Raw genomic sequence first — 23,506 nt, 5'->3', positions numbered from 1 at the left:
AGAACAATGATTCATTGTACAAAACGATCCATGAAAAAACAAAAACTCCATTTACAGCTTGCGAAATAGTTATTGCAGGTACTGAGAATCAATATCACCAGTGGCGGACGACGTTCACATAGCATGTACTTGAGTAAATGTAGAGATAGGTAAAATCTTAGGTAAAAGTAAAAGTGCCCCCTTTAAACTTTTACTTGAGTAAAAGTACAAAAGTATTTGCTATTAAATGTACTTAAGCACTAAGGTTTAATTACGGCTATAATGTTCCTATTATCATTTTTATCACAAGAATATTTGCTTAATCAACTCAGTTTATGTAAAAAAGACTCTAAATGTTACTCTCAGAACACCGATCTACTAATAGAATGATGTTAATGAGTCAAACACTGATTGATATCTAATAAATTATCATGAGCCCAAAACATTCTTTTTAGCTACTTTATTAATGTGCTGTGGTAAGTTAGAGCCGGGAATTTCTCCCACATTACTACACTGTATGTAGTAAGTAAGTAACCACCAAGCAGCAGTGGCTGTTTTAGCTTGAATGAGGCCCTGGGTGAACCATGTCTCCCTCCTTTTAAATAATTTCATCATTGAAAAGCTCCTCTCTGCTTCAGCTTCAGTGATAACACAATTTTGTTTGACGGAAAACAAAATCCAAAACTACATGGCCCTGTGTGAAAAAAATGTTTGCCCCCAAAAACTGGTTGGACCACCCTTAGCAGCAACAAGTGCAATCAAGCGTTTGCGATAAGTCTGTTACGGCGCTGTGGAGGAATTTTGCTCCACTCATCTATGCAGAATTGTTGTAATTCAGTCACACTGGAGGGTTTTCCAGCATGAACCGCCTTTGTAAGGTCATGCCACAGCATCTCAATAGGATTCAGGTCAGGACTTTGACTAGGCCACTCCAAAGTCTTTAATTAGTTTTTCTTCAGATATTTATAGGTGGACTTTCTGTTGTGTTTTTTGATCATTTTTCTGCTGCAGAACCCAAGTTCGCTTAAGCTTGAGGTCACGAACAGATGTTTGGACATTCTCCTTCAGGATTTTTTGGTAAACAGCAGAACTCATGGTTCCATTTATCACAGCAAGTTGTCCAGGTCCTGAAGCAGCAAAACAGCCCCAGACCATCACACTACCACCACCATATTTTACTGTTGTTCTGATGTTCTTTTTTTGAAATGCAGTGTTACTTTTTTACGCCAGACTTAATGAGACACACACCTTCCAAAAAGTTAAACTTTTGTCTCGTCAGTCCACAGAATATTTTCCCAAAAGTCTTGGAAATCAATAAGATGTGGATTTCTGATAAAACTGAGATGAGCCTTTATGCTCTTTTTGCTTAGAAGCGTTTATAGTCTTGGAACACTTCTATGCAGACTATTTTTGCCCAGTCTCTTTCTTACAGTGGCGTCATGAACACTGACCTTAACTGTGGCAAGTGAGGCCTGCAGTTTTTTGGATGTTGTTGTGGGATCTTTTGTGACCTCTTGGATGAGTCTTCGCTGTGCTCTTGGGGTAATTTTGGTCGGCCGGCCACTCCTGAGAAGGTTCTCCACTGTTCCATGTTTTTGCCATTTGTGAATAATGGCTCTCACTGAGTCCCAAAGCTTTAGAAATTTTTTTATAACCTTTTCCAGACTGATAGATCTCAATTACTTTCTTTCTCATTTGTTTCTGAATTTCTTTGGATCTTGGCATGCTGTCTAGCTTTTGAGGATCTTTTGGTCTACTTCACTTATTACACTCAAGTGTAATAAACCACAGTTTTAACAGGGGGGCAAACACTTTTTGTTTTGTTTGTTCATGTAGTTTTGGATTTTGTTTTCCCTCAATAATGAAAACCTTCCTTTAAAAACTGCATGTTGTGTTCACTTGTGTTCTTCATCTTTTTCTGAAATTTTTAAATTAGTTTATTGATCTAAAACATTAGTGTGACACTCTTTCACACCACTGTTAATATCACCCTAAACGCATTTATTGCGCAATTAAATACGTCATTGTGCACAATTTCAGAACCAAGAACAAACAACTCCTTGACTAATTGTAGCTATAAGATACATACAGCATTTATATCCTTATAATGTCTTTTAAATTTGACTTTTACAGTTTTTCTCAGTTGCTTTGAAAAATTTCTCAAATCATCCTTAATATTTTCAAACCACTCTCAAAACAATTTGTACAAACAGCACAAAACATTGGATTTCTTGCAAAAGCCTGTACTTTCCTCAAAATCCTTTTCTCCTTCTCTCAAAAGTAAGTATTTGTATCAAGTCAAGTCAAGTTTATTTCTATGGCGCTTTTCACAACAGACATTGTCTCAAAGCAGCTTTACAGAAAGCAACGAAAGAGTTAAGGTGAATGGTGTGTATTTATCCCTGATGAGCAGCCATGGCAACTGTGGCAAGGAAAAACTCCCTTAGATGTAATGAGGAAGAAACCTTGAGAGTAACCAGACTCAAAATGGGAACCCATCCAAACTGGAGTGTAAGATTACGAGTAATGTTTTTTCTACAGTCTTTTACAGTCATTTGTGGTTATAAAACTAGGAGCTACTGAGCAACTCATAAAATAGCTCAACATTTGCGATCATTACAGATCCAACACCAGCTTCTCCATGCCAGAGCCTTTAAACACTCAAGTAGGTCCAATGTCAAAACTCCACATGAAGTGGGATCCAATTGGCACTGGTACGTCTTTAGATGGTTCGGGATGTTTGCAGGGTCGACATCTACTTCTTTAAAGGTCCACAATCTTCAGTCAATGAACATCTCATTCCCGATCAGAATAAAAAATCCCTTTGTCATTGTTCACAAACAAGATCGTCAATATGTCTGGTCATGTTGTCAGTATGATGGTGTACAGTAGAACAGCAGAACCTAACTGATATTATAATATGATATACATAATATGACTATTAGTACATTTCATTAAATGCATTAGCTTATACTATCTTCATAAGGAGAGATGAGCTGCATACACACCTTTATCTTTTGCACGTGTTTTTTTTTTAATTGGGCTCCTGAGGGTTTAGACCTTTTTTGTCACCCATAATTTCAATTTGGATTCAGTTTTCCTTACTGATGTGACATCACTCCAGGTCTTGTCAGTTATCCTACTGGAAACCCTGAAAACTGAGGTGAAGTCACCTGTACTTGAGTGTATGAGTGAGGGAACTTCTCAGAGTCCCGACCAGGTTCATTCAACATGACATGATATAACAATTGATGAAACATGAAAAAGATTGGTTAAAAATAAATAAATAAATCTTTTTTTTTTTTTTTTTTTTGGGTGGACGACCTGTGCCCATGTTGTCTAAATCTGCCACTGCCGAACGGCAATCAAAACAAGTTTAAATCAGGCTCAATCCTGATCAGTGGCTTGCTGTGTGCTTGACCAGTTAAGTTTTTATCCCCTCATAAATAAAAAGGAACAACTGATTTTATGAAATGTGGTTGAGTTTATGGGAAAAACTTGAGAAAATTACAGATACGCCAAAAAGCTGCTCAAGCACAGTAACGCATTACTTTTATTAACGCATTTTATTTAACGCATTATTTAATTCCTTACTGTCCACCACTGGACATCACTCATGCTGTGTTCACACAGTCACCACTTGAAGTTCCTACAACTTATTGCTGTGGTAACTTATCTATGTCTTTACTCTCTTTTTGACAGCCATTGCACCAAGTGCTTTCATATTTAGATTATGATATAAAAAAATATATTTATATTAGTTGCACAATGAAATAAGACTTTTCCCCCCTGGACTCCTACATTTAGTCACCTATGGTATCTGTTGCTCAAGTCAGCGTATGTCATTGACCATGAATGATCTCCGGTCTCTTTGCCACTGCGAGATGTGTGAACGTAGCTTTTTTTTTTTTTAATCTGACCACCTAGAGAAAAAAGACGACTCCAGCTAACAGCACAAACTAGACCACAGTTTACCGCACACTACTGTTCCTGCTTACAGCAATGGGTCCTGTCATAACACTATGACCACATAGTATTAAAATATGTCAGCTACATTTTTCGGCAATATTTTGCTTAAAATGATGACCAGAAATTACCGTCAAAGGTTTTTTTTGGGGGGGGAAAGCTTAACTGAGAAATCTCTGCAAAAGTGAACACATATAAGTAGGGTTCAGAGCTGATGTTAATTGTTAAACCTCAACTGGCAAATTTGATCATGACATCAAAACACTGTAGTAAAAACAAACTCCAATCTGCATATCACCTCAGAAAACAAGAGAATTAGGTATGAAGCCAATGCTAGTTATGTGTTTTCATTCGGTTATGTAACTTTAGCTAGCTAAATAAAATAAACATGGTAATGTTCCCGGTCTCGATAAATTGGCTAATGTAATCATTTAAATATTCCTGGTAAAGTGCAATCCATAGAACAGCAAGCTAGCATAAATAACTTTATGGGAAAAGGTAGTAAGAGGAAAGTTGCATCATAAAACAATATATCGCTTGCATTATAAATTATGTCACAGCACAGATTGGCATCGGTGGCTTAAATATATTTCAATCCTTTCTCCTCCATCATACTAAACTAAAAGTCAGTTTGCTGTCATTCATACCAAATAAATGGGAAATTACAGGGAGCCTCGCAGCCCACACATGATTTAAAAAAACCACCAGACGGTTACAGGCAGCGCTCGGCAAACCACATTTCTCTATGAAACCAAACCTCCAGCACATTGTCAGTGTCTCTGTACTAATTCTGTAATCCCCGTCTAAATGTTCGAGTTGAAGTCTACAAATTGCGAAGGCACAACTATGAAAAGTCTCAAATGAACATGGCCGTCAACGTCACGTCAAACTTCTAACCATCATCCTGTGCCCTCGAGCTACACCGCTACTCATAAAAGCTAAAAGACCGCTGCTGCTGTGGGGGGAGGGGACCGAGGAGGACTAACTTTTTCTTGTAAGGAATATGGAGCTGTCTGTTGAAGAGCCGTCATCATCAGTCAGAAATAATCCAATAATCTTCTTACCAATGACAAATCGTGACGGAGCTATAAGAGACATTTTTACAGTTTGACAGGCGTTGAAGGAGAATTCAGACAGGTTGAACATGACATTAAGGTACTGTGGTGATATGTAAAGAGTAGATTGTGATTGGCTGTTCTGTGTCCAGGTCTACCGTCGAAGGGCAACGTGGGGGCGGTTCCAGGACTAGACGGACTGCAGCGTAATCAGAGAGATTGTGCGAGCATGTGCGTGTAAAAATAAAGCCACGACTGGCGAGTGTCTGTTACATGTATCATGGCAGGCAAAATTTCAGAGTATCCCTGACAGCATGTGCTGCTCACTGACCCATTCGTTCTGTATTACAAGCAGTTAACTTAAGGTTAACAATCTGGAAGAAGTGATAGTGTGGTTTATTGGAATTGGAAATTTTTGTGGGTTTGTACTCCGTCTCTGCCCTGTATGCATGAAGTTTTCGAGGGAATCCACTGGGTACTCTAGTTTCATTCCCAAGATGTGCATTGTAAGCTGACCAGCATTTATTTGTGAATTAGTGTGAGTGCTTGTCTATGCAGTGAGACAGGAAATGTTCGAAATATTGTAAAAACAAGGTTTTGCCAAACCTGGGTGTGCGACAGTTCTAAAATTCGATTTTAAAAAACTGTTTATTAACGTTAGAGCGTTATTACAGCTTGTACAAGATACATTTAATAGACAAAAGTTTGTGGAAAACTGATTTGTATGTGCTTTTCGAACGCTCCATTTCACATGCAGTTCTCAATTTGCTGTTACAAAAACCACTCTTCTGGGAAGATGTTCCACTAGGTTGTGCCACAATGGCACAATATTGTAGGGGGAGGAAACCTGGGGTACAGTCAGCATTACAATTCATCCCAAAAGATGTTCAAAAGGTTTCCAAGATCTTTAAGATCTCAAGAAAAACAGTTTTGGGTCTCCTATTCAAAGTGAATAGACTATTTGAAGGTACCACATCCAAGACATCCTATACAATTTTGTGCCTATAAAGATAACAAATTTGGGGAAGCACCACAAGCAAGCGAGGACACTTACCAGTCCTTAGCCCTGTGTTTTCTGTTATGTAGCTTTATGTTGATTTATGTAGCACCAGGGTTCTGGAGGAACGTTGTTTCATTTCACTGTGTACTGCATCAGCTATGTATGGTTGAAATGACAATAAATTTCTTGACTTGACTTGACAAGACATATGGATTTATATAGTAATATATAGCAACCATTTTTATCCATTTCCACTGAACTTTATATTGTAACAATGTTACCAGCCATAAAACAAGCATATCTTCTACTGTTTCTTAACATAACAAAAACAATACACATCCACAAATGACGACTTGCTCACAAAATCTACAAATCAAATGAGTCACCTGACACTTGCTAGTACAAACCTACTGCACAGTAGCACGGCTGAGAGGAAACGACCGACAAAAAGTCCTCTAAAATACTCTTATCCAGTCAATGGTTCTATCAATCCAACACTGTGATGTTGTTGGAAACCTGCCAGGCTTCACTAAATCCCACATTTATTTTCTTATATCCGTTCTGCCACTTCCTTCTTCCCTGCATAAACATCCTCCCATGATCACCTGCCACACCTTTTCTGAAAACATTCCAAAACTCCTGAGGAACTCTCCTATTAAAAGACTGAAGAACATTGACTGAGCTCAGTCTGGAACAAAACATTCGGTTTATCTCAACTGTAATGACGGAAACGAGGGGGCGACGTTAAAGCAAAATAGCTGGCAGGGAAAGTCATTTGATATTTACCCCCTGTCCCAACGCTGCCTTACAACTGTGCGTGTGAGAGAAGCAAAAAATATCCCGCGAGAAGAAGAAAAAAACAACAAAAACAAACAATAATAGTGGAAGATGTAACAATTGTCTGCGTCACGGTCGTTAGTGCCACCTCATTAAGCATATGCAAAACAGCTCCGTAAACAAACGGACAAAAACGAGCGGTGATTTCCTACCCTGAGCGGAACGCCTGCTTACAAAAGGACCATAAAAGAAACTAGCTCGCATGAGAGGGAAGATGAAATGCACAACAGCAGAAGGGGCAATCGATTCGCCGTGCCTTGGTATTCAGGGGAAAGTGTCCCGCATTAGAACTAGAGATCTATTCACAGCTGGCTGCGAGAACATCTCGAGTTTAATCTTGGGAGCTTATGTGTGTGATGGACATGTTAAGGAACTTCCTTTATGTGTGGATTTTTGCACTGACGATCGAAGAGACTTATATTGATTTTTGTCGATGAAATCGAGACTTGAAGACGGGAAGTAGGACGAGTGCGAGTGAAAGTGAAAAGAGAAGAGAGACAAATTACTATAGGGCACAAAGGAAAAGGTGCTGGCTCGCCTCCAACACAAACTTACACCCTCCTTGGCTCCGGCGTGTCCCAGAGACTAAACCCGCAAACAAACGAAAAGAGAGCATGGCAGCAAGAGAGAGAGAGAGAGAGAGAGCGAGAGAGAGAGAGAGAGAGAGAGAGAGAGAGAGAGAGAGAGAGAGAGAGAGAGAGAGAGAGAGAAGAGAGAAAATAAGAAACAGAGAGAATGGGCTCCATTTTCAGAGACACCATTGTACACACTTTATATAGCTAAGCTTTCCTAGAGGCTGAAAAAATTAAATCCAGGAACATAATACGTAAAGCTAATGTACTTTTTAATCTAATGTGAACGGAAACAAGAGAGGAAACCAAATTCAGGTTTCAGGTGTACACTTCTGAATCACCAACTGAAGTGAATCAAATGGTTCTCAACAATTCCATTGTTTTCAATTCAATTCGATTTCATTCAATTCGATTCAAAGTAATAGACACTGTCCCAAACTAGGTTTACAAAATGAACTAGATTACAGATATAACTTTTAAATGTAGAAATCGGTCCATATAAGTTTGAAATACTTTATATTTCTAAAAAACTCCTGATACACGAGGCCACATTGATGACATCGAGAAGGTTTGAAATGTTCCCCAGACAATAAACTAATCGAAACAATCACAGTATTGATCATCATTTTTTTTAAATATATCTGAGAATGTCGGTATTTATCACATTGCTGTTATACACTATAAGAGAAAAGATGGTGCTGTGAGACAAAAAAGCATGTGAATAGCCGAAAATAGTTTTGTTTTAGTTTGCATTTTGTTCCTGTGTAACATGTTTTTACCCATGCAAAGGGGTTTTCAGTGCAATCGAAAAGAAATAAAGGGTGATGCAGTATCATTAAGTCATCGAACATCGAACTCGTACATCGTATTTGATTTGAACAAAACATTTGGTACAGGTAAACGGTAAACAGGTAGATATGCATTTGCATTGGTAAAACTACAATTAAATAGAAAAACCCAAGTAAGGTAACCATCAGATCACATGGGGTAGTGGTTGCTCAGTGGATAAGGTGCTGGGTTACTGATCGAAAGGTCGTGGGTTCAAGCCCTGGTATTGCCAAGCTGCCACTCTTGGGCCCTTAAGCAAGGCCCTTAACCCTCTGTGCTCCAGGGGCGCCATATCATGGCCGACCCTGCGCTCTGACCCCAACTTCTGAGCAAGCTGGGATATGCGAAGAACGAATTTCACTGTGCTGTGAAGTATATGTGACAAATAAAGGCTATTCTATACATGCATCTAACTACACTGGAACGACCAGTGTAAACGTATTCAAGGATTTTTAGAGCTACGTCCACAATAATCCAGTTACATTTAGAAACACGTTTTTCCTCAGTGTGCATGTTCACTAAAATTGGGAGCTATTGTGAGTACGCCGTTTCGGTGTTAATGCACGCGTGAAAAAAATCAATCCAATGTCGTATTTTTAGTCATCTGACCCGTTGCACTCAGGACAGACGCGAGGGTGGACGTTATATTGCAGTCTTTGTGCCGGCTGTCCAGTTTGATAGGGTTGTTAAAGATTAATGTCACTTTGTACAGCCTACAGATTGCATTTTTCTCAGAGGACAAAATGTCGACTAGCACTTGACTTCCGAGAGACGGATTTCGCATGCGTTAAAGCTTCTTACGTTTTCACGTTTGCGCATTATAAGGACGTGGATGTTTTTTTTAGACATTTTACTGCAGACGAGCAAAATAACCCCGGACCGTCACTTCAACACTTTAAGGACATCATCAAATCATTAAATCACTTTAATATCTTCCAATATTTGCCATACGCATTCATGTATGTACATATATTTTCATCTATTTTCTATAATTTTTTTATTTTTTGTTAATCTACTTAATTTATTTATTTTCCTTAAATTCAATTCCTTTTTTATGCTTAAATGTTGGACGGTCGTACAAGCATTTCACTGCATGTCGTACTCTGTATGTATGTGTATGTGACTAATTAAATTTGATTCGATTTGATTTATGGAAAAACAGCCAGTGTAGACGGGATTAAAACAAAGTTGGTCCATTATATAATAAATAGTTTAAAAGATATGAAATTATTACTAATTGATAAATGAATTACAAATTCCTACACTGATACATATCAAATAAAGTCAATATTGAGAAAAAAATGATGGCATAAAAAAATATTTAAAAGATTACTTCCAGGATCCAAATTGTATTTACTGCCTTTTTGGCCAGAAACATGTGCAGTATATATTTAGGAATAATCAAAAGAGTCAAAATTATGATAGGTGGAATAAGTGCTAGTATTCAGGAGTGTAATGGTGTGCCAAGTATTACATCATTACTAAGAGGAAAACCTGGAAAACGTGGGAAAAGCCAGCCTAACGCTCTAAATACATATATGAGACAGGCATTGTAAATCAGGTTCCTCTGAGAACTCGTTATCCATGAGAACGAAAAAGAATTTTTTCGACTTCTTAAAAGAAAAGGGATTAGAACGGTTCAGCTCACAACACAATAAGATAGGTGAGATCCACACACACACACACCTACACACACACTTTTCCGAATGTGTGCTTTCAAATCCCCCTGTGAACACCAGCTATAATAATCGCGCTCTCTGTGCCGTCAGATTCGTGGCTTACACGATAAATAAATAAAAAATCGTAATTGACGCTGTTTTATTATTCGTTGAGTGGCGAGACGGAAAACCTTTTTTTCTACTGAAGAGAGAAGATATCTTTCTATCTCTCTCTTTCTCACTCTCTTCTTTCGTCGCCTGGGTGTGTTTCACCACAAAAGCGAATATCGGAACGAAACCTTTAGAGAGTTGTGTGGGGGGGGGGGGGGGTAGCTGTCTGCTACGATGCACAAGGTGGTCTTTAAAGAGAAGAGAGATAAATGCAAGATTGACTGGAGGATAAAATATTTCACGGTTGCGAAGATTCATCTTTATTCATTCGAGCACGTCTGAGAGGGGAGACATTGCAGAGCAAATGCCCTTGGAGACTCGGCCGCTGCTTACCTGTGCACACGTGGAGAGTACCGTGGGAATCAGGTCACGTCCCTGGTGTGTTATGTGACTTGTTTTTCAAAGTAAATGAAGAAAGCTATTAATATATATATTAATAGCTATATATATATATATATATATAAATACACATCATGCTGGCTAACCCTATGCAAATTTGATATGTGCTACTTCGTAATTTGCCTACCATCTCTACTAAATTGTATCCAAGACCAGATGTAGTGTGTTTAAAAACTGTAGCTTGTGGAATCGAGGAACTCAAATGGTACCCTAATAATCTGGATATTTCTATTAGATTTTAATAGACAAACGTACACTTTCTCAAAAACTCGACCTGTAAAAATTGAGCCCTCGTGGTCCCACTTTTCTTCAATTCCCCGCTCATGACTTTAACACCTATAAGCAACTATTCTTCCTTGAAGGACCCACCAATCACACACAAGACAAACTACAAGTCACAGGAGCAACCTGAAAACAAAGTCTCTTGTGGGTTCTTTGGATGATTAAAGCTTCTGACAATTTCTTACATGTGAGATTAACTCCATTTCAGCTTCTCAGACAGGATGAAGGACACAAACGCAATGATATCGTGGAACTTATTGTTTTTTCTTGCAAGTCTTCAAAGGCTTTAGATTGAATACGCCGTGTGCTTCTAGATCAGGGGTCTCAAACTGGCGGACTCCGGTCCAAATCCGGACCGCAAAATGCGCCCGGTCGGACTGCGAAGCCTTTTCACATAATCAAATTAATATTTGCAAAACGCTATTTTCTAATAAATCCAAATTTGTATCACATCAAAGTGGGCTCAGTAGAGATGTTTGGGTCCTACGGCGCCACGGGTCCCCACTACTGTTACTATTAGGGCTGGGACGATTCACTAATTTGGCGATTCAATACTATCCCGATACTTTTGTGCCGATTCAATACATATTGCGATTCTGTAGTTATAAGGACGAATGTCTTTGCAGAGAAAAAGAGCATTCGACTCTGTGATGCGTTTTGCCTTCTCCGAAGTTCATGGTCATTTACTCAATGTCACATCCAGAGTTTGTTGAGATGCTGCAGGTATTTTTTGCCGTTCAAAAGCATGGTATTGCCCCAATATGCAAACACTATGGCCGAGTTGGCATACCGTTTTAGTCATGTCCAGGGCAGCTCTTTCTGGCAGTGTGTAAAATCCAAAGTGTTTCCACACTTGTGATTTAAAACGTGAGGGTGCAAAAACAATTCTCAAAGAGGTTTGCTCCTCTGCCATGGTTTTGCTTTCTCGCGCCATCTTAAAACGGATACGACGTCGTCTAATACAGACAACAACAAAATACGTTTCGCTCTCTGTCGGATCAAAAGCGGTAACGTCTTCCCACCACCTCTCTGGAAAAGTAAAATCTTTAAATATATATCGATTCTGAGGTAAACAAATCGATCTCAAAAATCGTTTTAAAAAGAATCGCGATAGTTCGGTGAATCGATTTTTTTTCTCCCGTCCCCTAGTTACTATGCTCACTGTTTAGACGTGCAGTTGAGCGTGCGGTGAAGACGAGAGAAACGTGCAAAAGATGAAACTTTCAGTGAGTGAAAAAACAATGGCATTTTAAAAAATAGGGGAAGATAGTGTTTGTGTTTCTGAATGATTTTGCTGTTGATATTTTATCAACGCAACATGACGTATCGAAGACAACAACAATAAACATTAGATACATTCAGTCAGGTAACGACAATACGTGTGATGTCATTACTTATGATCTGTGATCTCAGTTCAAACAGAAACAAAGGCGCATTTCCTTTGATGTATTCTTTTATCATGTGTCCAATAAAAATTCTTTTTCAGTCTGGCAAACATCATCAAGTCATGTTTTTAGGTCTATAATTGTCTCAGCTGATGAGGAGGGTTCATTTACTGGACCTCAATGCTGTTCAGTTGAAGACTCCTGATCTAGATGAAGAATAGAAGTCACTTCCAAAACCAGACCCTTTTCTCCTCAGTGACTTTTGAGGCACCTTGACAGCTATTTGAAGATATTTGAAGGGATTCACATTTCACTCCACCTCTACAGTTGTGGATTTTCTCTCTCATAATGAGTTGAGGAGGAGAAGAAGAAGAAAAAAAAGCAGTCGAGCAGCAGCAGTGTGTGTCTCTTTGCCAACTCCCTGTTCTACCTGTAGACTCCAAATCAATGGCGGTCGCAGCAGGAAACTCCGCGGTCTCCTCAAGGCCTCCAGAAACCAAGTCAGAAACACACACACACACACACACACACACACACACACCTCTGGACTAACCAGCGTGAGTATAAATGAAAGCGAGAGGGGTGAAAGACATACTGAGCTGTAAAACCCTGGCCAAGCGCCGGAGGACACCCGAAGAAGAAGAAGAAGAAGAAGGGGACGTTGACAAAGTGTAAAGACCTGAAGGCGCTTTGAGGAGCTCCCTGGGGTTTCTATGGAGAGTTTAATACCTGTTAGTACATGGTGTATAAACTAGCGGTGTTAGGTGGTGTAAAGGCCTGCAGCTATAACGTCTTACAAGTCAGGGACAGTTTATAAAACTTGCTCTGAAGTCTTTAGATGTTCTTGATATTAAACCCACTCCGGCTTCTTCTGCAGCGCTGAAGATGTTTAAAAGCGCAAAACAGACCAAACAAAAACAATCAACAGCGACTTGTTTATTATTAATCCGTTTGTGTGTACGTGATTGCTAGCTGGTGGTGGAGTGGAGGAGGGAGGAGAAGGAGAAATAATGCCGGAGTTCTGTACGGTATCAGAATAAAGTCGGTGTAATTACATAAAGGATAATGGACAATAAGGAGATCGGAGGTGAAGCTGCACGCGCTGCTCGTTGCTAAACACACCGCCGCCTGCGTTACCGGGTCGAGCACGCGCTCCGGCACAGCGCGCGGGGAAACGAGCCGCAGAATCCACTCACCTTTACCGGAGTGTGGCATCCTGACACGGGCGTCTCTCGCTCTCTCTCTTCTGTCTCTCCTCCACGCCATGTGAGCACGCTGTTAGACTGAAGGTAATCCCCAGGTACAGCTGGCACTGTGTTCGAGCACCGGTTGGGAAGCCCCGGCGGCGGAATGGGCTCTCCTCCTCCACATTAGGAGTAACAGCGGGGGCAGTGTTCAGTGTGGAAGGGAGAGAGAGGAAGGTGTAATACAGCGGTGACGCGCCAGGGGGAGCAGGGCACAGAGTCTTCCTCCACTACAGCCTTATAACGCTTTATAACGCTACATGGTTCTTCTACAGACACAGAGAGTAAATGAGTGAGAGAGAGAGAGAGAGAGAGAGAGAGAGAGAGAGAGAGAGAGAGAGAGAGAGAGAGACAGGCAGACAGACAGACAGACAGACAGCGATAGATAGATAGATAGATAGATAGATAGATAGATAGATAGATAGATAGATAGATAGATAGATAGATAGATAGACAGATAGACAGACATATATACAGACATATATACAGATAGAGAGATAGACAGACAGACAGACATAGATAGATAGATAGATAGATAGATAGATAGATAGATAGATAGATAGATAGATAGATAGATAGATAGATAGATAGATAGATAGCAAGCACACCAGCTGGCAGGCAGACAGAGAGATAAACAAACAGACAGATATACAGATAGAGAGATGGACAGGCAGACAGATAAACAGATAAACATACAAATTGATAGATAGATAGATTGATAGATAGATAGATAGATAGATAGATAGATAGATAGATAGATAGATAGAAAGATAGATAGATAGATAGATAGATAGATAGATAGATAGATAGATAGATAGATAGATAGATAGATAGATAGATAGATAGATAGATAGATAGATAGATAGATAGATAGACATATATACAGACATATATACAGACATATATACAGACATATATACAGACATATATTCAGATAGATAGATAGATAGATAGACAGACAGACAGACAGACAGACAGACAGACAGACAGACAGACAGACATAGATAGATAGATAGATAGATAGATAGATAGATAGATAGATAGATAGATAGATAGATAGATAGATAGATAGATAGATAGATAGATAGATAGATAGATAGACATATATACAGATAGACAGACAGACAGACAGACAGACATAGATAGATAGATAGATAGATAGATAGATAGATAGATAGATAGATAGATAGATAGATAGATAGATAGATAGATAGATAGATAGATAGATAGATAGATAGATAGATAGCAAGCACACCAGCTGGCAGGCAGACAGAGAGATAAACAAACAGACAGATATACAGATAGAGAGATGGACAGGCAGACAGATAGACAGATAAACATACAAATTGATAGATAGATAGATAGATAGATAGATAGATAGATAGATAGATAGATAGATAGATAGATAGATAGATAGATAGATAGATAGATAGATAGATAGATAGATAGATAGATAGATAGATAGATAGATAGCACACCAGCCCTCTTAAACCTACTTGTAGGTGTACAGTTATTAATATTATATCTGAGTATAGACTAAATCCCCCTCGAGCCCATCATGAATGTCACATTCTGAGCACATCACTGACGGCACTCTCAGCAGATATTTTTGAATGAGGGCCATCTAGCCATTTTATAATGTACTCAGACTCAACCTCCACCTGAATAATATCTGTTCAGTGGTGACCATCGAGTGGTTCATTTACACTGAAGGACAGGGTTTTTGGAATATACACACACATGAATTCAAACTAAAGAAACTTTCGGTGAATTTTCTTTTTCAAAGTATGTGGTTCAGACGGGAGAAAAAAATAATTAAAACAATATTCTCCAACCACGTATCTGACATGTTTTCTCCTCAGACCTAGCACACTACTACTGTATAAATGTTTTTAATAAAAGAAGTTCTGATTAAATATACATTGTTCTGTTCCATATGTTCTCATCATTGTAGCTGTGTTGCTTTTCTGTGCCCTGATCATGCACATTTTAGGCGTTTAGGCATAGTTTATACACTGAATTTAAAAAAAGGGTTAAAAGCCTAAAGGGCTGTAAAAATGGAATGTGGATAATTTTATCTTTCGGGATCTCTCGAGACGTTTATAGACCTACCTGTCTGCATTTCAGTCTGCTTTAACCACCCTGGTGACCTTTTCTTGCTGATTTGAGATTAGATACATTAGTATTGGCTATAGAAAATCGTAGAAATCAAATGCCTATTCATTTTAAGATGTCGTTTCCAACAGTGAAGCCAATGAGAAATGAATGCAAACTTTATACGCTTGGGGTTTTTATTATGGAAGCTAAACAAAGTTTATCCGGCTTCCCTTTGGACCCCCTGATGTGTTATTTATTGCCAGGGATTAAATCAGGGTGAAGCTGTGTCAGTGGTTTTGTGGAGTACATAAGGCTCTTCTTTGGAGACCGAGCATCTTCCACTTTCCACAGCGCCCATCCTGCATGCGTGTTATTTATGACAGGGTATTAAAAGAGGTCGGGGTCGTACTGAGTTCATGACCTATGACATTTCCTTTCTTCAACCCTCAAGGGGCACACAAACATGATGGGCCATTTGAATTAACCACCGTCGAGTTAATCAGTGTGCTCTTTATTTATTTTTTTTTTTTTTACGAGACGGGGAGTAATGAAGACGTTGGATGATAATTGGGGTGAAGCCGTTAGAGCGCGTAAGCTATCCTGACCCCTCTTCATCTGCCGGCTTTTGTAGCTCTGTCACACAAGCTGCTTTGTACACGTGTCTTCGGTTCAACACAGACTTTGAAATAGCTTCTACTGATCAGACCCTGCAATTTATAAGCTGCAATTTTTTTTTGGACCAGGAAAGACTTCCCCCTTATGGCAAATTGTATGTATTGCAGAACTTTTCTCAGCTGTTGCACACAAACTATATGGATTAGGTATCATGAACTGACTTATTTTTTATCATTTTGAAAAAATATATATATATATATTCTCAAAGGTTTTTATTTTGTTATATACAGTGATGTTTAAACCACGTTATTGCCATATATCACTGTCTTTACCTTTTGTGGCCTATAGAGGGCACTGCAACTTCACAATAAATCAGTGACACTGTTTTGTTTTCTGTAAAACTACTAAAATGTAAAATGCAACGATGGCAAAAGTACACACATTCTTTACTTTAAGTAGAAAGTAATTCATTTTACTCATGTTACTGGTAAAAGTTAAGGTACTGACTACACTTTTTCACTCAATTTAAAGTAAAGAAGTATGGCCTCTAACTTGTAATTGAGTTAAAAGTAGTCATTACTACTACATGTTTTAATGTCAGGCTGATAACTGCTCCTTATATCATATTAATATATGAATACAAAATAATTTTAAATGTTGTTATCTAATGAATGCGTACAGGCTGAACAACCACCATATAGAACACAAGCCGAGAAAAGATGATGATCAGGTGATCAGGAAGGTCTCTGTTTTCAGTCATGTTTACATCACTGACTCCCTCTGTCCCATCCACGTTGACCCCAAACTTCTTGTTGCCTTTTGCATTGCTCGTTGTTGCCTTTGTAAACTAGCCAACATCTGTGGTTTGTGAGAGCCTGGAAATGATACACCGGTGGTAGATTGGAAAAGCAGCGCAGTGACAAAGAAAAAATATTGATGATGTCACCAAATAGATTAAAACTAAAGTAATGAGTTTTGAAAATGTAAGAAGTAGAAAGTAATTGTGTATGAAATGTAATGAGTGAAGGTAAAAAGTTGTCTGAAAAATAAAGTGATGTAAAATACTGATACAGGAAAAAATCTACTTAAGTACAGTAACAAAGTAATTGCACTTCATTACTTTCCACCTCTGGTAAAATCTCATAAAAAACAGGCAAATAACCTCTTTGGACTTCCTGTCGTGTGATAAATCCAACCTTCATATGCAAAATCCTGGATTTTTTCCCTAATACTACTGTGAATACACAAGGAATAAAAAGTAGTATTAAATCTTTCATTTTATTGGCACTAGTGAAAGACCGCAACAGGGAGCCTTTAATGCGTGATGTATTTTGATATGAAAATGGTGTAAAACCTTAACAAAAGATGAGGATGTTATCAGCAAAGAACAAGTAGCAGCTCGAGCAACAAAAACAGACATCACCTGACTGGACAAATGTTTTTGGTTTGTTTTTTGCATCAGTGTGTGCAGGTGTTGGTGTTCTGTTGGCACATATTTCAAAAATTTCTGTATGTTCTACAATAAACGCTGGCAGAGAACAATTAATGTATTTTACAGTTCAATACCACAGCCAGTAAGGCATTCTGGGAAAATACAGTTTCTCGTTATGTATTAAAAACCATACATACAAACTGGATTAATATTTAAAATAAGATCACCTATATCTATGTATATGTTTGTTTGTTTTTCTGTGGGATTCTACATGATTCTACATTGATTCTTATCTCTAACTATTTTTTTGTAACTTGATTTCATATATATACACTGATCAGGCATAACATTATGACCGCCTGCCTTCACTCCCTACGTGCATTAATGAGCCTTGGGCCTCCCATGACCCTGTCACCGGCTCACCACTGTTCCTTCCTTGGACCACTTTTAATAGATACTGACCACTGCAGACCAGGAACATCCCACAAGAGCTAAATACAGACCCAGTCGTCTAGACATCACAATTTGTCGAATTGCTTACAATCCTTATGCTCACCCATTTTTACCTGCTTCTAACACGTCAACTATGAGAACAAAATGTTCACTTACTGCCTAATATATAACCCACCCACTAACAGGTGCCATGATGAAGAGATAATCAGTGCTATTCACTTCACCGCTCATAATGTTATACTGCAGTTGCTTAATAGTTATATTCTTCTTTTATATAAATGTATTAATGATAAATTAATAAAAGTATTATTTAAATACCGCACTGCATACATGTCAAGTTTCAGTGTTCCATTAAAAAAAAAGAAGAAATTTTTTAATACACTGTTTAAAAAGGAAGTATAGTGCATCATAGCATAACGACACACTACGGTGTAAATGCTGTGAATAGAAATGACACACCGTAGACCGTTATTTTCAAGATCCCCTGGAGAATGTCTGAACAGCACAGTGCTGGTCAAGTTTACTTTTCCACAGCTACAGTTTATCACCTGGAGAGACATGTCTTTCAGCATGAGAACGCATCAAAACACAAGACACTTATCATTACAGAAAAAATTCAGGAACATTCCAGCAGGTTGGCCTCGTTTCAGTGACCTGCACTGTTCCAAACTTGAAATGTTTGTGATGAGGTTTAATGACCTGTGTCCAGTACCCTACAATATTGCGATAATATTTGAATAAATGTATTCAATATAATTGTCTGGACAGTTTCATACTTGTGACAAACATAAATTTAAATTGCAATCAGGAACCATATTTTATTTCTGTCAGATTTTTAGTTATATACATTCAACAAAGCCTTCTGTCATTAATAACTTGCTCATGTTCTACACATTTTGTCCTGTGATTCATGCATTATGTGACTTTGATCACATGGTTTTAATATTAAAATTCAGGAATCATTTTCACATCATCATTTTAAAGTAAGTAATGAGCAGAATGAAGCACAAGAAAGGCTAATACTTGTACAAGTCAGTTTATTGGCATGGTATTGACACTGTATTTAGTACGGTGGTAATCAATAGTGTTTTTGTAAGATGATATTTAATCATAATACATTGTAGGGCTACTTGTCCTTGCTGCCAAGTTGCTACCTATTAGGCATCATGTATTTTTGTTCCTTTGATATGTACCTTTCTCTTGAAAATGTCAAGTTTATTCATTCATTTATTTATTCGTCTTCCTCAACTGCATTATTCTAGTCAGGATCAGTGTGGATTTGGAGCACAGGGACACTGACTGCATGGGGTTGAACACACCATGCACACACATTCACACACTCACTAGCATCAAGACAACAGAATTTCCAGTCTAACTGACTTAGATATGGGGAAAGCATGCAACATTTTCACAGTTAAAACATTTAAATGTGTAAAAGTACACAAACTTCGAACCTGTAACCTGAGCACATGAACAAATGTTGAACTGTCAAGTTGTAAAGGTTTGCCAGTTAATGTACACAATTCTTACTAAAGGATTACTAGCATACATTTCTCAAAGCTTTGTAAGTTAATCTGTTTTGCTAAAAGCTACTTAAAAGTGCACCTTGTGTACTTTTCCATGTAAATGAGACACTATGGCCAGAGATTTGTGGATATTTGAATATCACACCCATATGTGCTCAACTTTGTTGTCCCAAAAGTTAAAGCACACAATTGTATAGAAAGACTTTGTATAATAGAAAATTAATATTTTTTCCCTTCACTGGAGCCAAACCTGTTTCAGCATAACAATACCCCTGTGTCCAGCTCCGTGAAGACATGGTGTGTCAAATTTGAAGTGGAGAAAATGCAAAAACCCTCAAGTGTACAGGAGCACAGAGGACACCAATGCCCTCCTTATCTCACAAAGCCATGCTTCAAAATCTAGTGGAAAGACAAAAAAAAGTGTACAATAATATACCAGCAAAGAGGGACTCAAACCTGAAATAGACCCACAGCAAACACTGTGATGGTCAGGTATCCAAAAACTTTAGACCATATAAGACTAAATCATCAATAAGTATTTTAAGATCATTTAGTGATTTTTGAGCTCCTGTACAGCACAGTTGAGTTTTTCTGCATAACCTGGTGTTTTCCTGGTGCCTTGATTAAAGTCATTATTAGATGGGGTGGAACTTAGAGGCCTGCTATCACTGCAAACTCTCTGTCTCATGCGTTCATCACGCGCCATCGGCGATCGCGACACAGTCAAAGTCACGCGAGTAAAGAGGAACGTGTGCATTTAAGGCCACAGGTTTCAACGTCAATCGGGCCTTCCATTAGAGCGTCGTCCGCGTGGGCAGATGGCCGCTATTCAGCACGTCCTCTGAACGTCACCGCATTCATCAGCGCGCGGCAGATGAATGACTCCCCCTGCCCGAGGACACGAGTCTTATGAGTTTAGGGATCGCAGGTTTACAAAAAGGGCCACGCACAATTAAGAGGCAGTGGGAAGAAATTAGAGGCCACACATATGCACCGATTGCACCGGGTCACGGCTTTTTCAACTGCACTCCGTTGCTGGATTGTAAACGTCCTCTAAATAGTTGAAGAATTGCTAGCATGCGTATCGATCTCCCACGCGGTGTTGTTTGCCTAATTATTGCTGGCATTGCACCTTTAATAATGCAAATAGAGTAGCTGTTAGTGTATAGTGAGCTTTTCTTTAAGCATGAACACTTTATTTTGACAGTGTCTAAAAAACTTATCCATCCTGAAAGTTAACATGGACATAAAAAAAAAAAAAAAAAATGTAATTCAGATCTGCGTTATATCCTTTAATTCTTCCCTGTGGACCGATTGTTCCTGTATGTGTCATTTTTATGCAATCTGCAGTGTCTCCATTCAAGGTACATTTATTTTTCCACTTGTTTAGCAGAAATAAAAGGTATAATAGATTAATAAGCCCATGGAGTGAACAGGAGATTTGAAAAAAAAAAAAAATGGCGAGAGTAAATTAAAACTCTACGCTGAATTGTTAACGTGGTGTGTATTTAGAGTGTGAGCGTTAATGCATGCATGGGTCCAGTGTGTACAGATGGTCTGAGCGTGAGCCTGAATAAGGCCGAGTCTATCCGGCCTCTTTCAATATGCGAGTTAATGAGAACAGACTGACTTTCTTTTTTCCCCCTCTACATTCCCTTTCTTCTCTCTCTCCTCTCTCACTGTCTGTCTTCCTCTCACCCCTCTCAATCTATTTCCATCTGTTTGGAGACAAAGGGCTATGAGCCAGCTCCAGCCTGGGTCCCTGCTGGTGAAGTAGGCAGGCATAATGTGGTCCATCCCGGGGGCCACATTTCAACACATGGATCTGCCTTTGTGTCTTGCTGCTTGTATGGCGCACACCGCACACACGTACGAACTCACGTTCTACAACAACGAAGCACCTTTGATGGCTACGAAGAGCAAGAGAAAAGGAAAAAGCAGGGTGGGGAGGGGAGTTCAGAGGCATTGAAGACAGCACACACTTATAATGAAGGTACACAGACAGGAGAACTACATCTCACCCCCCCTCAACCCACACCCCGTCCTCCCCTTTGCACTGAGATGCTTTTTTCTAGACCTGTGGACATATGGCTGCTTGTTGTCATGTTTTCTCCTCTAGCCAGAAGACAAGACGCTCCCCTTAGGAACAAAGGGGAAATGTGTCTCTTGGCCCATTTCAGGTTTTTTGCCCAAGTCCACCTGAATGAACAGAGAGTATGTAGCTCGCAAAAAAAAAAAGAGACAATGGTGATTATGGTTGTGGGTCCGTCTGTACACTTTCTGACATATGGTCACTTGTAGGCCTTTGCCATTACATAATCCATGGTGAAAAGAGGTGCAATATGGCTCTTTCTCACACACACATACACACTCATGTGGGCCACACTGGCAGATTGCTACTGCCCACAGCAGGGCTACAGCTGGCAGGAGCTTTGGGTTGGATGAGAGAAGGCACGGAAGGAATAAATGTATGGCTAACCATACCAAGGCCAAACCAGAGGAGGAACATATTAACAGATAAAAGAAGAAATACGTTCGAGTGCTAATTGATTACTGCAGACGAGAAGTTGTATATCACTATAGTCATTGCGTAATCATTATTCATTCTCTACACACGCTTTAATTATATAGTTTATTATTACTCATTACTGGATTTTGTACATCCACCGCTAAGAAAACACAAAATGCAAAAAACTGTGCAAAATGCTGATTGTTGTTTTGGGTTAGACCTTGGGCCGTTTTTATTTTAGCTTAAATGTTGACTTGCAAAGAAAGAATTGCAAAACGATTTCCTTATCTTCACCTCGAGAAAATGCTTCAAAGTTAAAGGAGATCCAAATAATTGAAATAGTTCAACATTTCAGCCCAATGCCATTGCTGAGTTCTTCACTATTGCTAAGCTAATACACATTCAGAGACTATTCATTTCTGTACCACCGACAGTTTAACACACACTAAACATTATTTCCTGAATAAATAGTAATGCATCAATGGTGTAATGACACACTTCTGGAGAAATAAAATCTAAATGTACGGTTTTAATGGCTTTAACAACAGATCTTTGGTTAGCAAACTTCCCTTTAATGTCCTTAAATGTTTATGTCCTGTGGGTCAACTTGAACACTGCTTTTTTGTTTTAGGAAGAAGATTCAGTGTTCACAGTTGATTAGTAGCTAAAATACATTTTGTGATCCCAGATGTGCTGAATTTTTATAGAAAACATAAGCAAATCATGATTTTATGCTTGTGGATTCATATGGATTTCATTTTTTCACTACAGTATATAATGAAATTCCCCTGTCCCTAGCTTTCCCCCTACACATCGCAGTGTCAGGAGTGCATTTGTTTAATTGTTTTATAATTTTCTGACCAGTAAACTGTTGCCATTTCAATTTTTTCCCCCCATTTTTTGCACAGGAGTGCATCTAACACATACAGTCTGGGACTCAAATGCTAAAAATAATATTTATGATTCCTAGCATAGAATGATCTGCTTATGTTCTTGTTATTGTGCACATTAATGTTGCTGATGACAGATGGATTACTGAATACTGTGTAACAGATTAAAGCCTCTTGGTGGCCCTACTGCTGTGTAGGCTTGTGTCTATATAAATCGATAACAGCTCCATACGTATCTCACAGCGGGAGACTAAACTAACCAACTAGCTCTAGCTAACTATTAGAAATTTAGCATAGAAAATTCAACTTTGGATGCTTTTATTGTAGTGTGTGTATTTTATTTTGATTTAATCTGTTTAAGGGGTCTGTCATAAACATTGGAAATTAGCCAGAGTGGTACACTCTGTATACTCAGTACAAAGTTTACATTTTTCTAAGTATAGTATGTGGACTCTTACCCTGATTCCTGTTTTGGTGACACTCTTACAACGTCTTTCCTCTGATTGGCTGTCTGTCACCTCAGACCTCTCTAGTGTCTGCATATAGGGACATTATGACATTTGACCTATCTCAGCTGACATATGAAGTATGCTGAAAAACGTGATATT

At 38.8% G+C, this 23,506-nt stretch overlaps 1 protein-coding gene across 2 annotated transcripts in view; it reads right to left on the bottom strand.

Annotated features, from left to right (window-relative positions):
* The window catches only part of LOC310715726 (vang-like protein 1), a 78,680-nt gene extending 65,050 nt beyond the window's left edge, over nt 1-13,630 (bottom strand). Inside the window, exon 1 of one of the 2 annotated variants that reach the window (XM_083522388.1) lies at nt 13,329-13,630. The gene's annotated coding sequence lies outside the window, so the exon portion shown is untranslated. The remainder of the gene's footprint in view (nt 1-13,328) is intronic. The other variant, XM_083522387.1, reaches the window with a different exon arrangement.
* Nucleotides 13,631-23,506: the final 9,876 nt, after the last annotated feature.

Source organism: Silurus aristotelis (assembly GCF_946808225.1).
Source record: "Silurus aristotelis genome assembly, chromosome: 20".
NCBI lineage: Eukaryota > Metazoa > Chordata > Actinopteri > Siluriformes > Siluridae > Silurus > Silurus aristotelis.
Note: the sequence above shows the minus strand (reverse complement) of the source record. Positions and strands in the feature narration are given on the sequence as shown.